The 22,102-nt window shown below is 30.1% G+C and overlaps 1 protein-coding gene across 2 annotated transcripts in view; it reads right to left on the bottom strand.

The window, feature by feature from the left end:
• The window catches only part of LOC113393943 (prolactin-releasing peptide receptor-like), a 639,527-nt gene extending 618,637 nt beyond the window's left edge, over positions 1-20,890 (bottom strand). For both annotated transcript variants that reach the window (XM_064217318.1, XM_026631065.2), the window contains exon 1: positions 20,705-20,890. The gene's annotated coding sequence lies outside the window, so the exon portion shown is untranslated. The remainder of the gene's footprint in view (positions 1-20,704) is intronic.
• Positions 20,891-22,102: the final 1,212 nt, after the last annotated feature.

Raw genomic sequence — 22,102 nt, 5'->3', positions numbered from 1 at the left:
TAAAAATCGACATACGGTGATACATGATACGCTATTTTCACGAGTATATCCTTAAATATAATAGTTGTTATTGTCATGTCGAATATACTTAGACATTTCATGATCGTGCTCTGCGGCGAGTTTCGAGTTTTCTCTTTCAGAATTGTAACTGAAACTTCGGAATCGAAAACTATATTTAAATTTATAACACGTATGGGAGATAATTATACAATATATTTTAACAAGCAACTTGTTAATGGAGGAAAAGAAGACGGAATAAGAGAGATTAATTTGCAATAAACAGCCACGACTCTATTCGACTTTATAATTCGTAGCTATATAAGTTTCTCCTTTTTTACTTTGTAACGTTTTACTTGATGGTAGGGCTTTGTGCAAGTAGCCTGTATGGGTAGCTATTCTACCGCCAAACAGTAATAATCAGTTATTTTTATCTAACTCAAGACAACTGGCCACTTATTAGATACACGACAAAAATAATACAAATATTTCCCGGGAAAATTAAACGGTGAATAATTTATGAATGATTACAGAGAATGAACTTTCAAAAAAAAAATTTCATCATTTATATCGGAGCAGGAATAGATTTTTTTTGCTAAGAATTACTTACAGAGAATACAAATGACATTAGTATATATAAGGAATGGTATTTCATACCGCGCCAGCGTAATGGACGGTGGTGTCTAATTACCATCAGATAAATTACCCGTCCGTCTAACTAAATCGTAAAAAATAGAAAATGTTAAACCCAATGTAAATAAATGTTACACAGTCCTAATTATTATCCTTAAAATATTATTAATTTTTACAGAGAAATTTGATTTGAACCTTTATTCATATTAGAGTCTGAAACGAATGAATTTTGTTTAATGTCTATGAAAATGGTTCCCTAGTGAATTAATTATAATTTTAACAACAGCAATATTGCTTACATAATATTATTAATTTTCTTGAAACATGACACTTTTTATCAGTTTATTTTTAATAATATAATTAAATTATCATCACACCTTACATATAATATGTGATTACATATATGTATATTAATATACATATATACTTATGTAAGTTTTGTTGGGAGCGTATTAAACTACTTGAAGAACGTATTAAATACCTTAATAAATTGAAATTTCATTTCGAGATATCTTAGTTTCGGTATTCTATTTTAAAATTTATTATCTTTTTTATTTTTAAACATCTGTGTTGCCTGTGACATAAAAAGCAAACTTTTTATTATTAAAACTGATTATTATAATTAATATGTAGGTAAATTTAATGTTAACTAACTTATTTTAGTATTAAGAAATTTCCTCAGCACGTTATAAGAAAAACTTTAAATGGAAATATGTACAGCTTCTAAACTATAAAAGTTTGAAAGCAAGCGACCAAGGAGTTCAAAATAAAATACGTGCTCGCAAGTTATACTTCGGAACGAAAACTTTAATGTCCGATCCTTTTTATTTTATTTAAGGATCCCGTAGAGACTGTTGTAATAAAATTCATAAATTCACTATAATTTTTCTGAATTTTTAAACTTATATTTTATACACTAGCTACCGTCCCGGTTTCACACGAATAGATACGGTTAAACGTTCACACGGCGCACCCCAATAAACTATCGGTATAATGTTTTTTTCCTACATCTTCAACTAAATTAATCTTCAATTTAATATGTTAGTCAATTTTCATAAAATGAATTAAGACCTTCAGCAAGAATCATCATCCGTTCATTAGTGTAAACCATATAAAAACTGTTCGGTATTTTTTGAGTTTATTGCGTTAAGACAGACACACGCGGCCAGGAGATTTTGTTTTAAATATGTAATGATATTGATAAATTAAATATATAAGATTACTTTATCTCCAAGAAACGTTTCTTCGTTTGATCTATCTTCAATCTCAAATCTAAGAAAATACTCAAAGATTATTATTATTAAATGTTTTCCGGTTTCTCTAACGTTATTTATCGAGGAATCCTCGACGTATTTATTTCGTATTTGTATCATATTCGTGTTTCTATCTTTCTCGTCGGGGAGTGACTGATAAATTACACAGTGTTACATTAATATTATTAACGTTAATATACATTTCGTAGTAATATTGCTTGAATGTAGTTGAATAGATAACCGAAGATTACGGATTAAAACTCGGGGAAGCCCCACTCAAAATGTAAATCAAAATATTCTTTAGTCAATTAGGTTTAAAAATACCGTTGCGCCAATGAGTTTTCATATGTTTAATTTTTGTTTATGAAGGAAAACATCGTGACAAGCATATAAAATTAGAGGAGCTTGGTGTACTACCAAGTCACTCCTCGGGGAGGGAAGATCTTTGCCAAGTAGGATATATAGAGGCTCTTGTATTTTAGTTGGTTTCGAATAATGAACTCAAATATCCACTCTAGAAGTAAATACATTTTCCATGTAGCTGTATCAATTCATTTGAACATATGAATCTTAAAGGAGCTTCGATTAAGAAATGACTGGCGTGTTATATTTTCCGCAACGAATTTATTTACCTAAGTTTTTTTTAGAATCGGATGTTTATATTGTCACTCCTATGTAAGTTACTCGATTAAGTGTACCTAAGTGTGCTTTATATATAAAAAAAAAAAAACTTGTTTTGGCTAGTAGCTTTGCCCGTGTTCCCAAAACACAGTGGGCAGCTGTTAGTAGCCCATGTAACCCTAACGTGTTTTACTTGGTGGTTGGGCTTTGTGCAAGCCCGCCTGGGTAGATACTACCCACTCATCAGATATTCTACCGCCAAATAACAGTACTCTGTATTATTGTGTTCCGGTTAGAAGGGTGAAGTGAGCCAGTGTAATCACAGGCACAAGGGACATAACATCTTGGTTCTCAGGTGTTGTAAGCAATGGTTAATTCTTACAGCGCCTTTGTCTATGGGCGGTGGTGACCACTTACCATCAGGTGACCCATATGCTCGTCCGCCAACCAAAGCCATAAAAAAAATGTAATCATGATCAGTTAATTACTGAGTCTGTATAACTAATAATACTGGATAACTTTTCTCGATAGATTTATTTATTCCAAACCGGTATTTCGGAACGTAGATTGTACCTTTACGCTTTACGTTTATGTTACATTGCAAGAAAAAAGTATTAAAAAATTATTACTTTTCGATAATATAACATTCATTTTGTTTGTGGTGTTCCAACGTCATGAAAATTATTGAAGCACAGTGCTGATGATAATAAAAATTATAAAAAAATATTAAAAATAACACTTAGCTTTTTTTTTTTTTATTGTGTGTGAATTTCGGACTCTATTCTATTCTGCTAAAACTACAACATTGTAACGATAATATTAAGATTTACATTAAACTGACTCATTAAAAAAGCCTATCAAAAATATAAGTTAAATAAAAAAAATCCCGAACAAACAATATTTTGTTCAAAACAATTACGGAATCACAGACACTTTATTCGGCGCCATTTTTATCATTCGCGCCAAATCTAAAGCTGGTTAATCTTCTCTCGGATAGTAAACACCATATTGACATCATGGAAATATTCGAAAAATAAGAAGTGTTCAAATAACAATATCTATCGTATAAAGTAAACGCTTCTAAATAATTTTAGTAGACTTTGATTGTATATTACACGGGACAATGTTGAAAACGTACGCGCGGAGTCAGCAAAATAATTGCATTTTATTAAAGTAAATTTTACAAAAAAGCATTTTTAAATCATAAGAGAAGAAACTGCAAGAAACTCGCATAGTTGCTCTTTTAAATAAACGGATTTACAATTATTTTGGTGTTCTTAGTTATTATTTAATCAGTCCTTTGTTGGAAGCCAGATATGGCAACACTATTAAAATAATAATATGCGGCAAAGACTGGACAATGTTGTGAGCTTCCTTGAGCTGTTAGGAGCATCTAAGCAGTGAATTTAGTAACAATGGTATACCCACGTCAGCAATTTTTGAACAATATTTAGTGATTATAGTTATAGCACCGTAGTTAATGCTTCTAATCTATATTCTATTGTTATTACGAAATAGTTGTGGGCAAAATAAAACTGACGCACTATAGTATTTTTTTTTATAAAGCCATGGTGTAATTACAGTTCAAGGCAACAGGGCGTACAGCGTATAAATAAAAAAAAATATTACAGATAAAACAAACATTACTTACCGTAATTAAACAGATGTCAGAATAAGTTATCTAATTAATTAGCTATATATCTCAATAAAGTCGGAGTCGATGAAATCATTATATTAACCAATAAATATGAATTTGCTTTGCTAATTTTCTATTTAATCACAAGTAAACCTCTCCTGTCGACTTTGCACTGCTTAACTATGTATTTAAAACTAACTCTCCGAGACGAGCTGCATCTTCTGCTAAAGTTTAATGAATAGTGTTTCAGTTAGGTGTGACAAACCAACGGCACCTCGTTTATTAATGTAAATATAATTTATTGCACAACAAAATTAATTACTAAATAATGTTGGGCGGACGCTATTAATGCAGCACTTTATCAAGCAACCACAAAGCCCACGAACAGTTGTTAGTAGTCGTGTGTATGCAAAATAACAGTAAAATAAAAAACTGTTGAAACAGAGTTGTTTTTGCTATATATTATGTATTCAATTACAGACACGTTGAAATAAATGAACAATATTTTAAAATTATTAAATGAAAATTGTGAGGATTGCTATTTAAAACCTCGTTTGAGTTGAAACAATAAAACTAAATACTATTATATAAAACCGTATAGAAAAAAAACAGGGAGAGATTGAAAGAGAGGCAAAGGTGTCCTACAGGGGAAACAAAGCTTTTGTCTCACGTGACGATCTGCTAGTTCTCTGCTGTAAGCTGTGTAAAATAAATACGTTCCAAAAATATCGTAATACTTAATTCCATATTACTGAAATTAAAAGGACTAAAAATGTTTACTGCTCAATGCAAACATGATAATCCTTTTTGTTATGATTGTTGTTGTTTGTTGTGGGTATCCAGACCCACCGTACTGATGATAATAGGTAATTGCGCGTAGCACAAAAAAATAATTACTTCGCTCTTTTTTTTTTAACTTCTGTGTGAAATGCTGTTTTTATAATGAGAGAGACAGTCGTTTTTACATTAAGTGGTCTCTTAAAAATAATATAATCAAATTACTTTATGCTTGATAATATCTTACGATTTTAATATTTAAGCGGCACGAATTATTCGGGTAAAACTTTCAGATGTTAAATTATTAAAAAGGCCGCGCTATGGGAAATGAAAATGAAATAACTAACTTCATAAAACATGAATATAAGATTAAATAATAAATTTATTTGTTATTGTGACGACGCTTGTATTCCTTATTTATAATATGAATATCGAGCTTTTTGATAAATAATAATCCAATCAGCTCGATTTTGTCATACGAATACAACTCCTATGTTTTGGTATTAAGGACTGTATTTAATCATAACTTGCATTACTTAGTATTATTCTTTATTGAGAACTAAATTTACAATATCGATTTCAGTAAGTAGCCTGTTGGCTCAAATAATAGCCATTAAGGCTAAAAATTTTATAGCCACGGAATGGAATCTAACGTTAAAATTAAAAGGACATCTAGATAATTGCTAACATTAACAAAAATGATGTGTTTTATTTACATCGAGTTTGGTAATTATACGGCGTTGTATATTTTTTCAATTTTTCAATGTAAATATGTATTGACTCGGACTATTAATGAAGATATTAGTGGATTAGTGTAGTCCAATTGCCTGATTTCAACCACATTATCCAATCTCAATAAATAGCCGATTAAATGAGAATATTATCCATAACTGAATGTATTTCCTTACTTTTATAATCCGAAAGAATATATATCAGATACAGTTGGAGACATTTCAGACGCAAGAAAATGTCGTGACCGAAAAAAACAGTAACACTCAAAACACACTAAAACGGAAAAAAAAATACTTTTGTTGTTTGGGAGCCCCCATAAATATTTCTTTTATTTTATTTTTTAGTATATCATCTGTAAAAAAAAATTGTCTAACTATCACGGATCATGAGATAGAGCCTGGTGGTAGGCGGACAGACAGACGGACGAAGCAGAGTCTTAGTAATAGGATCCCGTTGGTTACAGAACCCTAAAAACTAAAAGCTGATAAAAGGTACTAATAATAATAAGTATATTTTAGATGTTGTAATGTTTCAACTTAAGAATCATTTAAATATGATCTTTGTTGTTGATTTTAAGGAACGCTTGTGTGTGAAAGGTTATTATACAATTGGTGAGTTTATGATTGATAGCACAGCTTCGGATGGAAACGATCGCCTCCTGGCTATTTCTATTCATATTCAATATATGTAAATAATAGAAAATTGACGAAAAAAAGACCCCCTGAGTTTCTTTCCTACCACCGGTTCTTCTCAGGCCGGGGTATCTTCTTTTCCGAACCGGTGGTTGTGTTTACTTTGACTACCAATAAGTAAGTGTAATGCTTCTATAATATTGAATAAAAGAATTTGAGTTTGAATTTGAGTTTGGCTCATTTGCCCGTGCGCCTAACCTAACTAAAGTTATAAAAAAAAATGTAAACAAAATACTAACTATTAAAAAAAAAAAAACATAGCTACCTGTTGGTTTTTCTTTGTCAGTAATTTCCTGTGTCAGTCATAGAAAGTTATATGACACATTCCGTAATGAAAGTCCTACAGATAGCGTTATATTAAAGGCGGATTAAACGTGTCATTCATACCCATTCATGTCATTTTCATTGATGTTTTGCGCAAGGATTAATCTGATAAGGATATTAATAAAGCAGTAATCACAAATTCTGGTGATTACACGCCTAATGGGGTGAAGCGATGTCTATCTGAATTGCCTAATAATTCGGGTAAGCTTACGTGCCGAATATTTGGTTGTACTTTTTTTAATTTCATTTACAATCATTATTTGCCATTTGGAATATAATAGATTTTACAACTAAACGGTAATTACGTATCACCGTAACATAAATATAAATATATTTGTGATTAAAACCTATAAGTCGTATATCGTCGTTAATAAGAAAATTGTTTTCAAGAATTTTTTCAAGTTATGTCAAGAATTATACAGTAACTATTTTTAATTCATATTTGTATATATTTAAGTACTTAATGTTATTAATTCTAGTGTAACTGTAAGTAAGAAATTACAATTTGATGCGCCATAAATGCGCCCTTGAGTGGAAGGATTTATTTTAAAACATATATACTAATATATGTTACATATTATTCTACAACAAGATAGTGATATATATTTATCTTTCCTATTTAAATAAGGAGGGTTGCTTATAGTAAGTTGTGGGGAGGTGTTGATTAAGAAAACGTTGTTAAGGCTGTATTTATTTAAATAGGTTCAGACATTAATTTAAGAAAATATCAGATTATTTCGTTTATTAGAATATTAAGCAATGTTGTATTACTGAAATATTTAATTAAATGTATGACGATGTTAAACAATATCTTTACCTAAATTTAATTAAAAAAAATAAAATAAGTCTATTCAAATAGATGAGATTTAGATTTGAAAACTCACGCTTCAATAACAAAGAAATATAATTAAATTTTTAGTTAAAATAATGAATTATTATAACTAAATATGTTTTAATATTTTATTTTTAGAATAAGTAATATTTATTACATTGCGTAGAATATTATTAAGTGTCAACAAATCACAAGATAAATCTATACATATAATAAAATTGGAATGTCCGTTTGTAATATTAAAATAACTGCTATTTACAAAATTTTTATAAAGTTGGTGGCGCATTGGTGATGCAAGGAATGGTTAATATTTCTTACAGTGCCATTGTCTAAGGGGAGTTGTGACCACTTACCATCAGGTGGATCGTACCTACACGCAAATTATCTTTACATTCGTACATCATATTTTATAGTTATTTTTACCAGGATAGATTTCAAAATAGATTTAAGTTACTTAAACAATATGCCTTATCTAATTCGGTGGATCTCCATACTGCCTTAGAATTTATATACCTATTGTGATATTATATAGGATAATTAAAACAAACTCTGCATTGCCTTTCTCAAGCCTTCTTTGAATCCGTCCACAAATTTCGACGTGATACTGTGATAAACACATTCATAAATAGGGCAAATATTTATGTCAGCGCATTAAAAGCATAAATTAAACTATACGACTTAATCGTTAAATATTATTTCGCTAAACTGTTTTTATATGTAATCAGCATCTGGTCCTGGTTTCGCACAGGAAGAATAAGGTTACATACGCTTATATTGAAAGACAAATGAAAAAAAGGCCAGAACTACTCACTACAGATTCATCACAGACGAACGAATGGCTTAGGAACATATTATGATGATGACCGATTTCAACAACATTGGCCAATATCAAGGGAAACCAGCCAACTACACAGAGCATATAATGCACAAGATAATAGATAACAACGTAATAGAAAGTGCACATGTGCTTGCGATATGTGCACTCTGTGTATGATATTATAATAGGCTATTAAAAAATAAAGTGTCAATTATTGTAACCAGTATATATTTTGAGTTTAAAAATGGTTATTTATTAACGAAAGTTGAAAATAATAATTAATTTATTCATAAATAAAAATGCATTTTTTTAAACGTTTGTCACGTGACACAAAACGCTCCTGATTGGTCGGGCTTATGATGACGTCACTTGCTTGTTAACCTTGTTTGCCTGCTGTATGTGGATTATATATGCCACAGATTACAATACGTAAGTAGTGTCGTCACCGACCTCATTGCAGCGCCATATTGTCAAAGTAGCGTTTTCGCGCGCTATTTAAATATGGATTTTTTCTTTTATTATTATTTTTTTAGTTTTTCAGCAAATATGTACTAGAATTTAAACAACTTTTACTGGGTTCCTTAACCTCTACTAAATAATATATAATGGATTTTAAAAACCCAGTCAAATAGCCTGTTATGCATGACTGACAGCAAGAGCATATTGCTTGTTTGTGTATGATTTTATCACGTTTAATTGGAATCCTTAGTGTCATTCATCAATTATTTATATCAAAGTAATTATTGACACTAATAATAAGCCGTTAAAATTATAAATGAGAATCGTAATTGTGAAATTATCCAATATGTGTATATTATTAATAATAATTGCCTGTTAATTTTTTTACTATAATGACGTAACTGTGTAATTATATTAAAGTTATAAAATTTAATGTATATTTTAATTATTTTATATGGTAATGTCTTTACGAAGTGTTTTTTTTTATCTTAATACACCAACTATTTTGATTTTATGTTTCTACATATATTTATGTAAATAAATGAATTTTAATATAATAATAAAATTAATTGAATAAGTTTTATCTTGTTAATATATTTTTATAGTAAATATACAATTTAATATTGTTTGAAATTTAAAGAGTAACTTATATCATTCTTTGTGAATCTATTTGAACTGTTAGGTGTTTAAATTTAGTTCCGTGAACCCACGATTCAAAGCATCTTGTAATAAATAACTGCAAATGAAATTTTATACGGAACATGTTTTGAAAAATTTGGTTAAAAAATTTAAAAATGTGTTTATAGTCAAACTTTTTTAAAAGAAAATATTAAGTACGTGTTTAAAGGCATCGTTTTCGACATTAGTTCCGTCTCGTTGACTTAAAATATGTATATTGTGTATTTATAAAGTTTATGTGATATAATTACATACTTAAGCACACTGAAAATATACCATACAGAACAGAGTTTACGCTAAAAAAAAGATATTATATAGCCTCATTGATTTCGTTTGAAAAACTTGACACAATAACTAAGCTGAATACATGCATACAAAAAATAACAATTAACTAATTAATTCTACTAGATGCAATTAAGACAGAAAAAAAAAATTAAAACTATCACATCACATCACAAACAACACATAACACAACCAATCCAGAATAACTGAACTTAATAAGTTATACAGAGAAAATACTCCATGCATTTCCATTTCAACCTGGACAGTATTAAGTTTGCATATTTGCGAACTTTACGCGTAAAACAGAATTATGAAAAAAAAACAATATTGACTAATGCAATGCCTTTATACATCAATACCGTTATTAAAATCTGCATTTGACAAGTTTGATTATTCGCTTATTAAATTTCAAAGAATATGTAGTTATTGAACACTGTTAGTTGAATAAAGAACTTGAGTTTTAGATTTAAACAAAGCACCCGAGGTTTTATTATTATAAATTATTGTGTCAAAGTGTATGCTTAGATTTGGTGATAGAAATCTCTACAATAAAACAAAGTCGCTTCCCGCCGTCTGTACGCTTAGATCTTATAAACAACGCAACAGATTTAATGCGGATTTCATATATAAATATAATTATGCATATTATATCATAGAAAAACAGATAATATCAACTTTCCTGACTAACCTGGAGAAAAATATGATTTTTTCATTTTGTGTTTGTTCTTTAATCTTCTAAATGTATATAAGTCCCTTTTGTACCCATGTGAAGTCGGGAAGGGTATGGTAATAATGGTAATTGTCAGGATGTATTGATTACCAAAATCGGAGTTAAGAAACTAGCTTTCCATATTTTATAGGACTTTTTTTTACATGAAATAAACAATAGTAAAAATAATTAAATTAAAATATAGTAAAAATAGTTGAGTTTTAAATAAAATATCGTAAAAATAGTTGAATTTTAAATGCAGTGTTATCATGACGTCGCAAAATGTTGTTAACTCAGCATATTTTGCTAGCCCACAGGGTAAACTGACAGCTCATTAATGTCCCACCACTGGGTGGAGTCTCCCTTCCTATTAAAGGGGAAGGAAGAGTTTGTTGCTGCTGTTTGTTGATGCATGTTTCCGCAATCTTTTATTCTTCACTACTGAGATTAATTTGATATACAATAAATAAATCTCATAGCCTACCGTCAAGCAGCAAAATTAAGCATTGTTGTAATCTGGTTTAAAGGTTAAATTTCATGGCAGTTCTTCTCGGTGAAATCTACATTCAAAACCAGTGGTAAATACAGCTCTGTAAAATGACGAGTCAAAAGTGCTTGTAAAAGCCTAATCGAATAAAGTACAGACTTATTTAAAGTGAGCCAGTGTGGCTACAGAACCACAGTAGCATTGGTTATAATTGATTATTAATATTTCATACAAGGATAAGGATACAAGTATCTACAATTGGTGACTTTGGTGGTATATTCGGTATACCTATTTTAAATAAAATGAAACTTCAATGTCAAAATTCAGAGGGAAAATAGGATTTCAGTATCTAGAGCCTATTCGGTTGACACTACTAATGAATACAAATAAATTGTTTTATAATTTACTATAAAATATATGTACTATTTTAATATTACTTTTCAAAATAAATTACACTCAAAATAGGCAAAATAATATAGTTTTTTTATACCGAAGTTATAAAAGGTGAGTTTATTTTGTATAGAAAACCGTACGCCATATCGCATAATCTTTATTCATGGAAAAGTGATATTATTTCAGCTGATGAAAGGCGGTATTTTTTATATTGTTCGCGGATAACTATTTCTCAATGTATATATTATAGATTGGATTGATTATCGGTATTTGAAAGTCAATATTGTCGCGGCTACCGAATACAAATGGATGTGTTTTAAGTGATACATCTATTCGGGCGCCTTGATGGTACGACCTACACGTACGACATGACAGTAAACGGCAGGAATGCTAGCAAATATTATAGTTAGAATCCCAAAATATCGATAATTTCTAAAGCATATATTGATTGTCTTCGTGAGTTTCCTTTTTATTATTTAATCCTCAGTTAACTAAGGTTTAATATTATCACCTTATTAATTAAAAAATACTTTCAATCAAAAATAATTAATAATAAAACCAATAATTAACCTGATGTCTTATGGCATAAAAAAGTAAGCCTTGGAGGTTAGAGCATCATAACAAGTTTCAATAGATTCTACTTAATAGTTTGGCAATAAGAAACAGACACACAGACAGAGTTAATTTCGCATTTATAATATTAGTAAAGATAATATTTTCTGATTTTAGACATGATGGCAACTTTCAACGGAGACTAATCATTATATCGTTACTTAGATATTGTATTACACACGTAAATATTTGCGCAAACAGCAACCCGACTCGACCGGAGAGAGACGTACGTACTTAACAAAGATAGTGTATCTCGGCCTATATCCTCCACTGATACTAAATATTTAACAAAGAAAAAAGTTCTTATTTCCCAAATTAATATTATCTCAACTAAAAATTTAAATTTAGAACTAGGTACATAATCTTCATTTACGTAAGCCGTTTTTTTATTAATTATTTTCCCCACAGATACCACAGACATTTAACTCCGTGATTTGGGTTACATTGTTTTTTGCTCCAAATTTAAATTTCATAACATTAAGCTGCGTACACATGTATATCGGCGACTTATACAATTACTTATTGAATACTACAACTGTGCCGTTATTATTTACACAAATGTGGAACAATTTTATTGTTCATTAATATAAGGGTACGACTCAAGTTGCGTTAAAGTGGACAGTAAGTGTAATCATGTTGCTACCTTTTAATCAGCAAACGGCGTTACTATGGTTTCAAGTGTATGTAGTACCAGAAAATCTACTAATTAGCAATTCTAATTTACAATTGCTAATTAGTAGATTGAATGAATCGAATGAATTTAGAACTTTTTAATTAACAAAATGTAGGTCTCCGGGAATAATTAAAGGCTAAGCGTTTCTTTATATGCTTTTATTTGATTTTAAATTAAAAGCGATGAATGAGAAAAGAATCCGTACACACGCTATTGGTTACGAGATTTTCGTGCTGGAAACAAAAAAACTTGTGTTTTGTAAATTTCGCGCGGGTATAGCCGAAGGTTCAGCTAGTGTATGATATAATACATAAATCGTTTATTATGTCTGACTATCAATGCACTATCAAAACGACTAAATCTAGTTATCTGAATCACGTTACAAATATTTATGAATTACATCGTAACGTTGTAAGCATCTGATACGAAAGATTTTTTGGAAAATTTCAACTTGACGATGAAAATGGTAGGGGTAACTTTGAATGTCTTTTTACTGTTCGTAAATTTATTATAGATTTTATAATTATTTATGCATTGTTAAATTAGTTGCAAATAAACATCTCACATTTGGGTGGAACTAACATAAGATAGATTTGCATGTTTGACCGACGTTACAACATAAACATCAAATAGTATCTAGCATTGTTGAGAGGAGGATTGATTAACAGCTTGCTAAGTCTATATTCGAATTGGAAGACAGAATAGATAATCGAACAAAGTGCAATTACATACCCTTTGTGAAGATTAACGAGTTTCTTAAGTCTCTCTAATTAAATTATACACAACCAAATTACACAGCTGTGAATTATTTCGATTATCTAACGTCTAATATAGGACCAATTCACACGAAGTATTAAAAAACGTCTGCCCTTAACGCCCTGACTGACAATTTTTCAATGTCTTCCAACTGTAGTCTAAAGGGCCCGACCCTGTGTACAATCAGTGACACTAGATTCCCTGTAATCACTGCTCTAACTCCAGTAATCAAAATTAGAGCATCAATAATGAAAAAAGCCCTTTTGTATTGCTACTAGAGATATATATATAACTATAATTTACTCTTTAGCGTACAGCAATAATATAACTCTCTAGTCTAAACATTTTTAGAATTGGGTCATTGCTTCCGGAGATAACTTTCTACATAAAAACAATCTTTATAACATATAAAAGATCGCATTATACCAAAAGTCGGGAAATCCAAGAGTCAAGTTTTTTCCAAGAGAAATCCAAGCTCACATAACATTGGAGTTGCTAGCTGAAGACTGGTACAAAAACTTTAAATATCTAAAAGTATATCTAGACGTTTCGAGTATGACGTTATTGCTTTTCAGTAATTTCATTGAAAAAACAAGAAGCAGATACCTTTGCCTTCAGGATCAGATGTTACATGCGTACTGAAACATAGGAATAAATTATTAACTCTTGACTCCAAACTGTTATTGGGTATTTCTTGATACGTAACCACAATTATATTTGATCCCAATTATATATATAGATGTTCATGGGTGGTGGTAGTCACTTTCCATTAGATGAGTCTCCTGCTCGTTTGCCGTTTTCTATCTTCAATTAGAAGTACTCATTATCATTTTAATCCGGTTTGGAAGGTTAGTGAGCCAGTCTAACAATATACACAGGAGACATAAAATATTAGTTCCAAAGGATGGTGGCGCATTGATGTTTAAGGACTGGTTAATATTTCTTACGACGCCTATGTTTATGAGCGATGGTAACCACTTACCACCAGGTGGCCCATTTTCCTACTCATTATAAAAAAAAATTACATCAGTAATATTATTCTAAAAAATAATTACTGTAATTGCGATATATTATATGACCCCGCACCCAATTCGACTCTCGAAATTGCTCTGTCATTTATTCCAGAAAGTACAGAACGATATTTTTACAACAGTGTCCATATTGACAATGAAATGGTTCAGTTTTCATTTGAAGCAGGATCTAATAATTCAAAGGAATATTTTATAAAGAATTATCAAAAGAGACTTATCATCTTTTCCAGTTACATATATGTATTAGATATAGATAATATTCGCATATTTTAAATAAATATAAATATAGCTTGCTTGTATTGTTCAGAATAGAATGAAAACGTAATGGAATTTATTGTACGGGTTTTAGTTTTAAAACTAAAGCCCATAACAATGACCACCGTTGACACCAGTACAGTTGACACAATGCTATGCAGCTTCCTTCCCAATTCCAATTTATATACGTAAGTTATTTACCAATGTTGCATTGTCATATTTTTATAGGTACTCAAAAGATAAATAGTTTCAATCGTATCGTTAAAAATGTGACAAGTACAAAATCGCAAGCTGATATGAAACTAATTTCAAATTGCATCAAAGGCTTACGTCTTTATCCCGAAATATATCGATCAAATAGAGCACTTTAATATATCAGAGATAAGCTGCAAATGATGTCACGTATTTACGACATAGTTACATCGGCGTGTACGAGTAGGTACGAGTGAAAATCAACTTTATATTTTATTCGAATTAACGGTGAAAGATTTTGTACAAGCGCATCTGGGTACGTACCACCATCTAACCAGTTATTCTTCTGTCCTTTGTATTTAGTTGGTACTGATTTTATGGTTGAATAAAAAACTCGACGCAGGGACTAGGGTTTCTCTGTACTCCAGAAACCCCTTGCAGATTGTAAGCCCGCATAGGCAGTCGAACCATTGGAACGTCACGGGTGTGTACGTAAGTGATTCCATTGTACCAATAACCCCTCCGCTCCCCCCGAGCCGAGAGATTAATGCTGACTTTTTAGTGGGTTTTCCGGTACACTCAGCGCCAGTGAACTCCACATCTAACACACGCAGGAGACAAAATAAGCCAAACCAAGTAATTCTCAAAATGTTTTTCTATACCGCCAGGGAGGGAATGAATTATAAACGCCTGAAAATTCACTGGTGTTTGATCGGATTTGAACTCAGTTTGCTTAACGTGTTTTTACTAGCCGAACGGGCTGGCTGCGATAGGTGGATCTATATGAACTAAAAATACAATATTTTAGTGTAAGGATTAGAGCAGATTAGTTTATGCAAATGAGTGTGATCGATGGTGATTATTAACAATAAGGTAAATTTTCAGAGGTATTCATCTGTATTTTTATTAAAAAAAAATCTTTGGATTACAATTCATTTTTCTTTGTATTTCACGAACTGAAAGATTATTTGCTTTGTCAGCTATCACCTTTGTCGTACATGAAGGTGGAATATTCAAATAAATGCTTTTTTTTAAATTCTAAATGAATGCCACGTGTCTGTAATTAAACTCACATGGATCTAAATTTTCGCTTCGTCGGCGATTCATTAAAAACTCGTTCAACTACCAACATATGCTTATGTTTAGATTCCAACAGATTTAAATGTCTATTTAATATTACGTTATAGTATTTACAATATTACATGATAAAATATTCTATTTACAAATACATTCGGACTAATCTCGGATAGTGCTAAATGGATTTAGTTTCAAGGTCAAATAAAATTTCCGTACTACTTTAATAATAGACAAATATTATCACAGTTATTTACGTATGTTACCGGATAATTTTAAGGACCATTCGTTTACAATAAATCTAGCAAAGATTGGAGGCTGTCGAAAAATTATAAACGACGCATATTCGTCATAAGAAAATTGTCTTTTCCAGTTAAATTATGAACACACTTAAATATGATTCTATTCATAACTTTATAATGACCTTTGCGTTTTCAGTGAAACGTTTTTTTTATTTTTATTTTAGACAAACATGTAACAATGACATGACACTTAGCATAATATTTACTTGCATATAATTAACATAATGGTATACAATAATACCACTTATAATAGATTTTATATTTTCATATATAATATATAGGAACGTATTATATGTGAATATATAGTACGTCCCTATATAGTCCCTATATTCCTACTAGTGTTTAGTTGAAAATTTATCATAATTATAATTGAAAATTACATATACTTTATATTATATTTTCCAATTATTAATGTATATAAAATGGTACGTATCTGTGCCATTGACACATATGATTATGATATATATTATATATTAGGTAGACGGACGGGCAAATGGGCCTCCTAATGCTTTGTGGTCGCCGTCGCTGTAAGCAATATTACCCTCCTTTACATTATATTAAGGCGCCGCCTACTTTGGGATCGAAGATCTTGCGGCCCTTGTGTTTGCTGTTACACTGGTTTCACCCTTAATTCACCTTTCAAACCGGAACACAACTATACTAAGTATTTCTGTTTGGGGGTAGTATATGAGGAGTAGGTGGTACGTACCCAGACGGACCTGAAAAAAGCCTTACCACTAAGTATATATAAATTAATGTTGCTACGTCTGTTTGTGATTAATATACTTCTAGGCCGATCACGATAAGAATTGGCACATATTTATTTCATGTAACTTTAATGCTTCATGAAATAATTATAATAACTAAAGGACAAGTTTTTTATTTGCTAATGTAATATATCATATTTATTTCAATGTGTCTATTTGTTTTAATTTCATTATTTTTATGTATATATAACATGTATATACATAACATATTGACCATGTTTTTGACTTAACAAATGACACAACTCATTGATTATGATAAAAAAAAATGACAACTCATTATGGAAAATGGAGATCAATTCTATCGTTTTCAAATTTGGAATTAAGATTGAATTAAATTTGAGAGTAAGTAGTCCAATAATTTTACCAGTCAATCAAATGTGAAACATCATATTAATATGATCTTGTTTTGTACCAGCTACGTCATTGAAGCATATAAACATTGCGTTCATTTATACAAAAAATAAAACATATTCCGCTTTGGAAATAATACAAACCGTTGGACTTGATTATTACGTATTTTAATATTGAAACGATAAATAATTATGTCTTTCAATATAATTCCTAAGTTATATGAAAATTCACTTGAAAACAAGGAAACGTGTATTTTATAAAATATAGTTAAACAATTCAGAAATTTATTCACTCGAGATTATTTTCAAATGATTTTAAATACAAAGCGATGGAATATGCTCAGCTTCCGAGATCTTACGAATTCAAAATAAATAAATCTTGTTTATCAATTTAAATATATTTCAACGGCAAAGACTGAAATTTTAGCGGTCTATGAAGTTTGCGATTTTCTGTGCAGAGCTTAAAATTTAATTTTAAAATATTGGATTTTCTTATTGTGGTCCTGTCTCTCTATTCATCTATCAGCGCCACAGATGCGGATTACAGTGGAATTATTAACTATTTTATTTATGTAGGCTTAAACCTTTAGGCTTTATCAAGCCTTTGGTTATCGATTTATCGTATGTAATATTATTATGATTAGATATTTCCAATTAAATTTCCGTTGCAAAATTTTACTATAATATGTAATTTAAAAATTTGCCTACGTTTATTCCGGATCATTTATTCACCAAAAATTTGTTATTAAAATGTTTGTAAAGCATTTTGAAATCAAATATAATGAAATAGCCGCGTAATGAAAGGCAAATAATGTTGCTATGATATGAATTCCTAATTTTATCTATATTATTTGTATCTAAGTATGTATAAGCATAGATAATAAACTGGCTAACTGTTCCGGCGTCATAAATTTGTAATATCGGTCTATATATAAGTATTAGATAAAAGAACAAACATAAAAAGAGAAGTTGTTCTTTTTACGGGTAGGAAAGTCGAAATTCTAGTCTTTTTTTTAAACTATAATATGAATTGTCAAATAAACCTTCCTCTAGATTTATTTATTGATGGAAACTGCATTAAAATTCGTTGCCTAATTTTAAAGATCTTAGCGAACAGACAGCGGAAAGCGACTTTATTTTATGCTATTGTTTTACAAATATATAACTATTATTGGTGGTGGAACTTCCTGCAGGTTCCGTTTGGGTGTGTACCATACACATAAGTATATTTTTACTGATATATTTCAATGATTGTATTGTTGTTTAGCTGTATATGTATCTAGAAACCAAACCGTATTTAATTTCGTGTATTCATAAAAATACGTAAATGCATATTTTGTTTGTTTTTCTTCTACTGATTAACGTTAAAACGAATCCGATTAATATATCAATAACATATTATACAATGTTTTTACGGACATAGGCTTTAAAGTACTCGTATGCTGACATGTTGCGGTAACGTTTAATATGCTGAAGTCGAACAGAGAGTTGTCGATCCAGACGCCTTCGAAACCAAGATGCTAAAATAACATACTACATTCAAAGATTTTGTATTATATATTGTCTCCGATATGTCTAGAAAAATTCGATAGCATATGCCTATCTACAAAGAGTATTACTACTTTTGTAGTTTAGTTTTAAAATAACAGATTAAAAAATAAATATAAAATTTAAAAAATCGAATATAATAAAAATAATTTTTTTAATCATCATCATTGCATAGTATAAAACAAAGTCGCTTAGCGCTGTCTGTCCTTATGTATGCTTAGATCATTAAAATTACACAAGGGATTTTGATGCGTTTTTTTTTCTGTGAACGTTGTAAGGCATTCCGTAGTATATAGTGAGCATTGCGCCCGTCCGAAGCCGGGGCGGGTCGCTAGTAATATCATAAATAATCATTTTATTTAATAAGTTAGCAAAATGTATTTATTATAGATTACAATAGCGTCAAATGGAACGTATTACTAAAAACTAATGTCGTCGATATGAAACAAGTACCAGCGATAAAACAGTCAAAAGCCAAGGGTCGATTTAGACTTACGATTTCATTGAATGCGATAAATAATATAAAACTATTTCAATAGTGACTTCGATCACGCCTTAGATATTTTAAGCTGGTCTGTACAATACGATATAAATAAAAACGATTCGTCAGCGTGACTTTTAGGTTTCATGACGTTATTTAAGAAAAACATTTTTATATTTCTTTACGATTAGACGCAGCTGTTAAAGTCCCACCATTGGATAAAGTGATCTCCTCTTAAAGAGAAGGATTAGACTTTCAACAAGAAAGAAAAATATTATATTATTTCATACTGTGATTTATAGTTTCATTCTGAGTTTATATACCATATAGTACATATGCATTCGTTAACTTCAACAGTTAGTAAGTGTAGATCAAATTCTGCAACTGAATTTTAAATCATTTGAGCTGATTAAGCCGAGTTAGCTGAAATTAATGCACAAAGTTTTGCTACTGTTACGATTAACGGTTTATTAAATTTAGAATAGCAGAACTATGTCCCGATGGTAATATAAATCTTTATCAAATGTTTCAATATTCAGTCTAGTAATAAAGAATCATATTGTGGTTAGCCAAGATTAGGACAAAGAAGATACAAAAAAGAACACCAAAAAATTGCATAATGGATCGTGTTTTGCAGACCAATCCACAGAAAAATCGATCGAGTTTTGAAAGAGCAAAGCAATATTATGAAGCAAAAAGGTGCCATGAAATTTCTTTACACTAATAATCATTGTCCTGATATTGTTACTCTATGAATGTTGCTGCAATAATAACTATAAACATAGTTTTCTGTTATCGGGTTGGTTACATTTAACAATTTACCTTAAAATCGTAAGATTTAGTTATTAAATCATTTGTGTATACATAAATAATACCTGTATTTTGAACCCTACCGAAATGGCTCCTTTTGTCAAAATTTCTTACCGTTTGGTTATAAAAGTTATTCATTGTTTCTTAAATGTAAAGGAAAATAAGACTTCAAATATTATCCCAGTCCATAAAATGTATGAAAAAAAAGACCATTAAATGATAAGATAATCTGTAGCCCACAATGTCTCACGAAAATAATTTATTATTGTCTTTGTTATTATCAAATTATTTACTTGAAGAATTTACTAGTAAAAAAGATATTTCCTATATAATTATAGTTCTAATCTTTTGCGAGACGAAACCTCTTTCTAGAATTAGAATAGTACCTAATAATGTTTTCTTATGAATATACATTTTTCATTTTCATAAATATTTTCCTCTCTATATAAAATTGTCGTTTAATTTTCTAAAATTCATTTAGAGTTCAAAGATATTTATTGAAATAAAATAAAATTTTAAAATATTACTCACCAAAAAGTTTTTATTCATAAAATTGCAATCACAAAACAATCCCGAACTTAATGCAGTTCAAATGAAAAAAAAAAACGCAACACAAAAGTTCCTTTTTTAAAATTTTCGCAACATACGTATTTTCGCGGGAAGGAAAAGACTGCGAAGCGCGTCGTGTATTCACAGCGATGGTCCGAATGAGACTGGCCCGTCTACAAGTGATACTGGAGATAATATATTAATTTTTTAATACAATAATATAGTAGTATAATGTTATAAATTACTAATAATATAGTCAACATTTATCAAGATATAGAAGTCAACAAAGGCATTAACCTGTTTCTTGACGCCGTAGTTAAATTATTGAGTTTTTTATTGGTTTAGAAATATAGCTCGAGGAGTCAAAGATGTTTTCTTTTATTATTAATTTCATCTCGTACTTCTATATTAAGTTAATACTTTTTTGAGCTCAATCTTTTTTCTGGACATTACATCATTATGTATATTCGTATTCTGATATGTATAATATGATTTCTAATGTTTATTTGTTTGAAATGTCGCTTTAGAACACTTTGAAATTAATATGCAATATTGACTAAGCATAGCTTCTTTTTCTCATTTTTTTGATATCATAGGGAGAAGGAATGCCAAATGGCATCTGGTGGTATGTGGTCATACCTGCCCATACACATTGGCGTCGTAATTTTTTTAACCTTTCCTTACACGCGCTACCAACCTTTAGATCCAGGATGTTATGTGTCTGTAGTTACACTGACTTATGCACGTTTCAAACAAATGAAATTAAATCAAGATATTATTTACTCAAGTAAACTCATATAAGTACATTTGAATCGTCATGTTACAGTATTGAATTAAATGTAAACCTGATCATAGCAATACTAAAATATTAAGCTGCTTGGCGATAGAATACGCCTGTGGTACCTACCCACACGGGCTAGCACGTAGCCCTACTATAATGTATATGTATTCTCTCGTAAAAAACATTGTACAGTTGATCTGAAGCCGAGTGTTTATCTTTACCTCCGTATAATGCCATTGAAAGACCAGACAGGTTTTATTTTAAAATCTTGTTGATTATAAACAGTTACGCTGGATTTTAAATGAATGGGAAATTTCAAGGAGCTCATAAAATATTAATGTCTGTAACTATAAATTTAATTGTTGTGACCTTGTGCCAAGACATATATGATTTCTTAGCGTTAGAAACGTTTCATTTTTAACGTTTTAAAGAAAAACGTTGCACCCAAATTCAACCTTGAAAAATGTTATCACATTCAAATACAAACTACAAATACTAGCAAATAAACAAAGGTGATATCAAAATTATGTATTGAACTTAGCTTTGAATTCATTCTTCTTGTAAGATTTATAATCTTGTCTGGAGATTAACGTTTTTGA

The sequence above is a fragment of the Vanessa tameamea genome, chromosome 16 (genome assembly GCF_037043105.1).
Source record: "Vanessa tameamea isolate UH-Manoa-2023 chromosome 16, ilVanTame1 primary haplotype, whole genome shotgun sequence".
In the NCBI taxonomy this organism is placed as follows: domain Eukaryota; kingdom Metazoa; phylum Arthropoda; class Insecta; order Lepidoptera; family Nymphalidae; genus Vanessa; species Vanessa tameamea.
The sequence above is the reverse complement of the archived record's forward strand: the minus strand, read 5'-3'. Positions and strand labels throughout refer to the sequence as shown.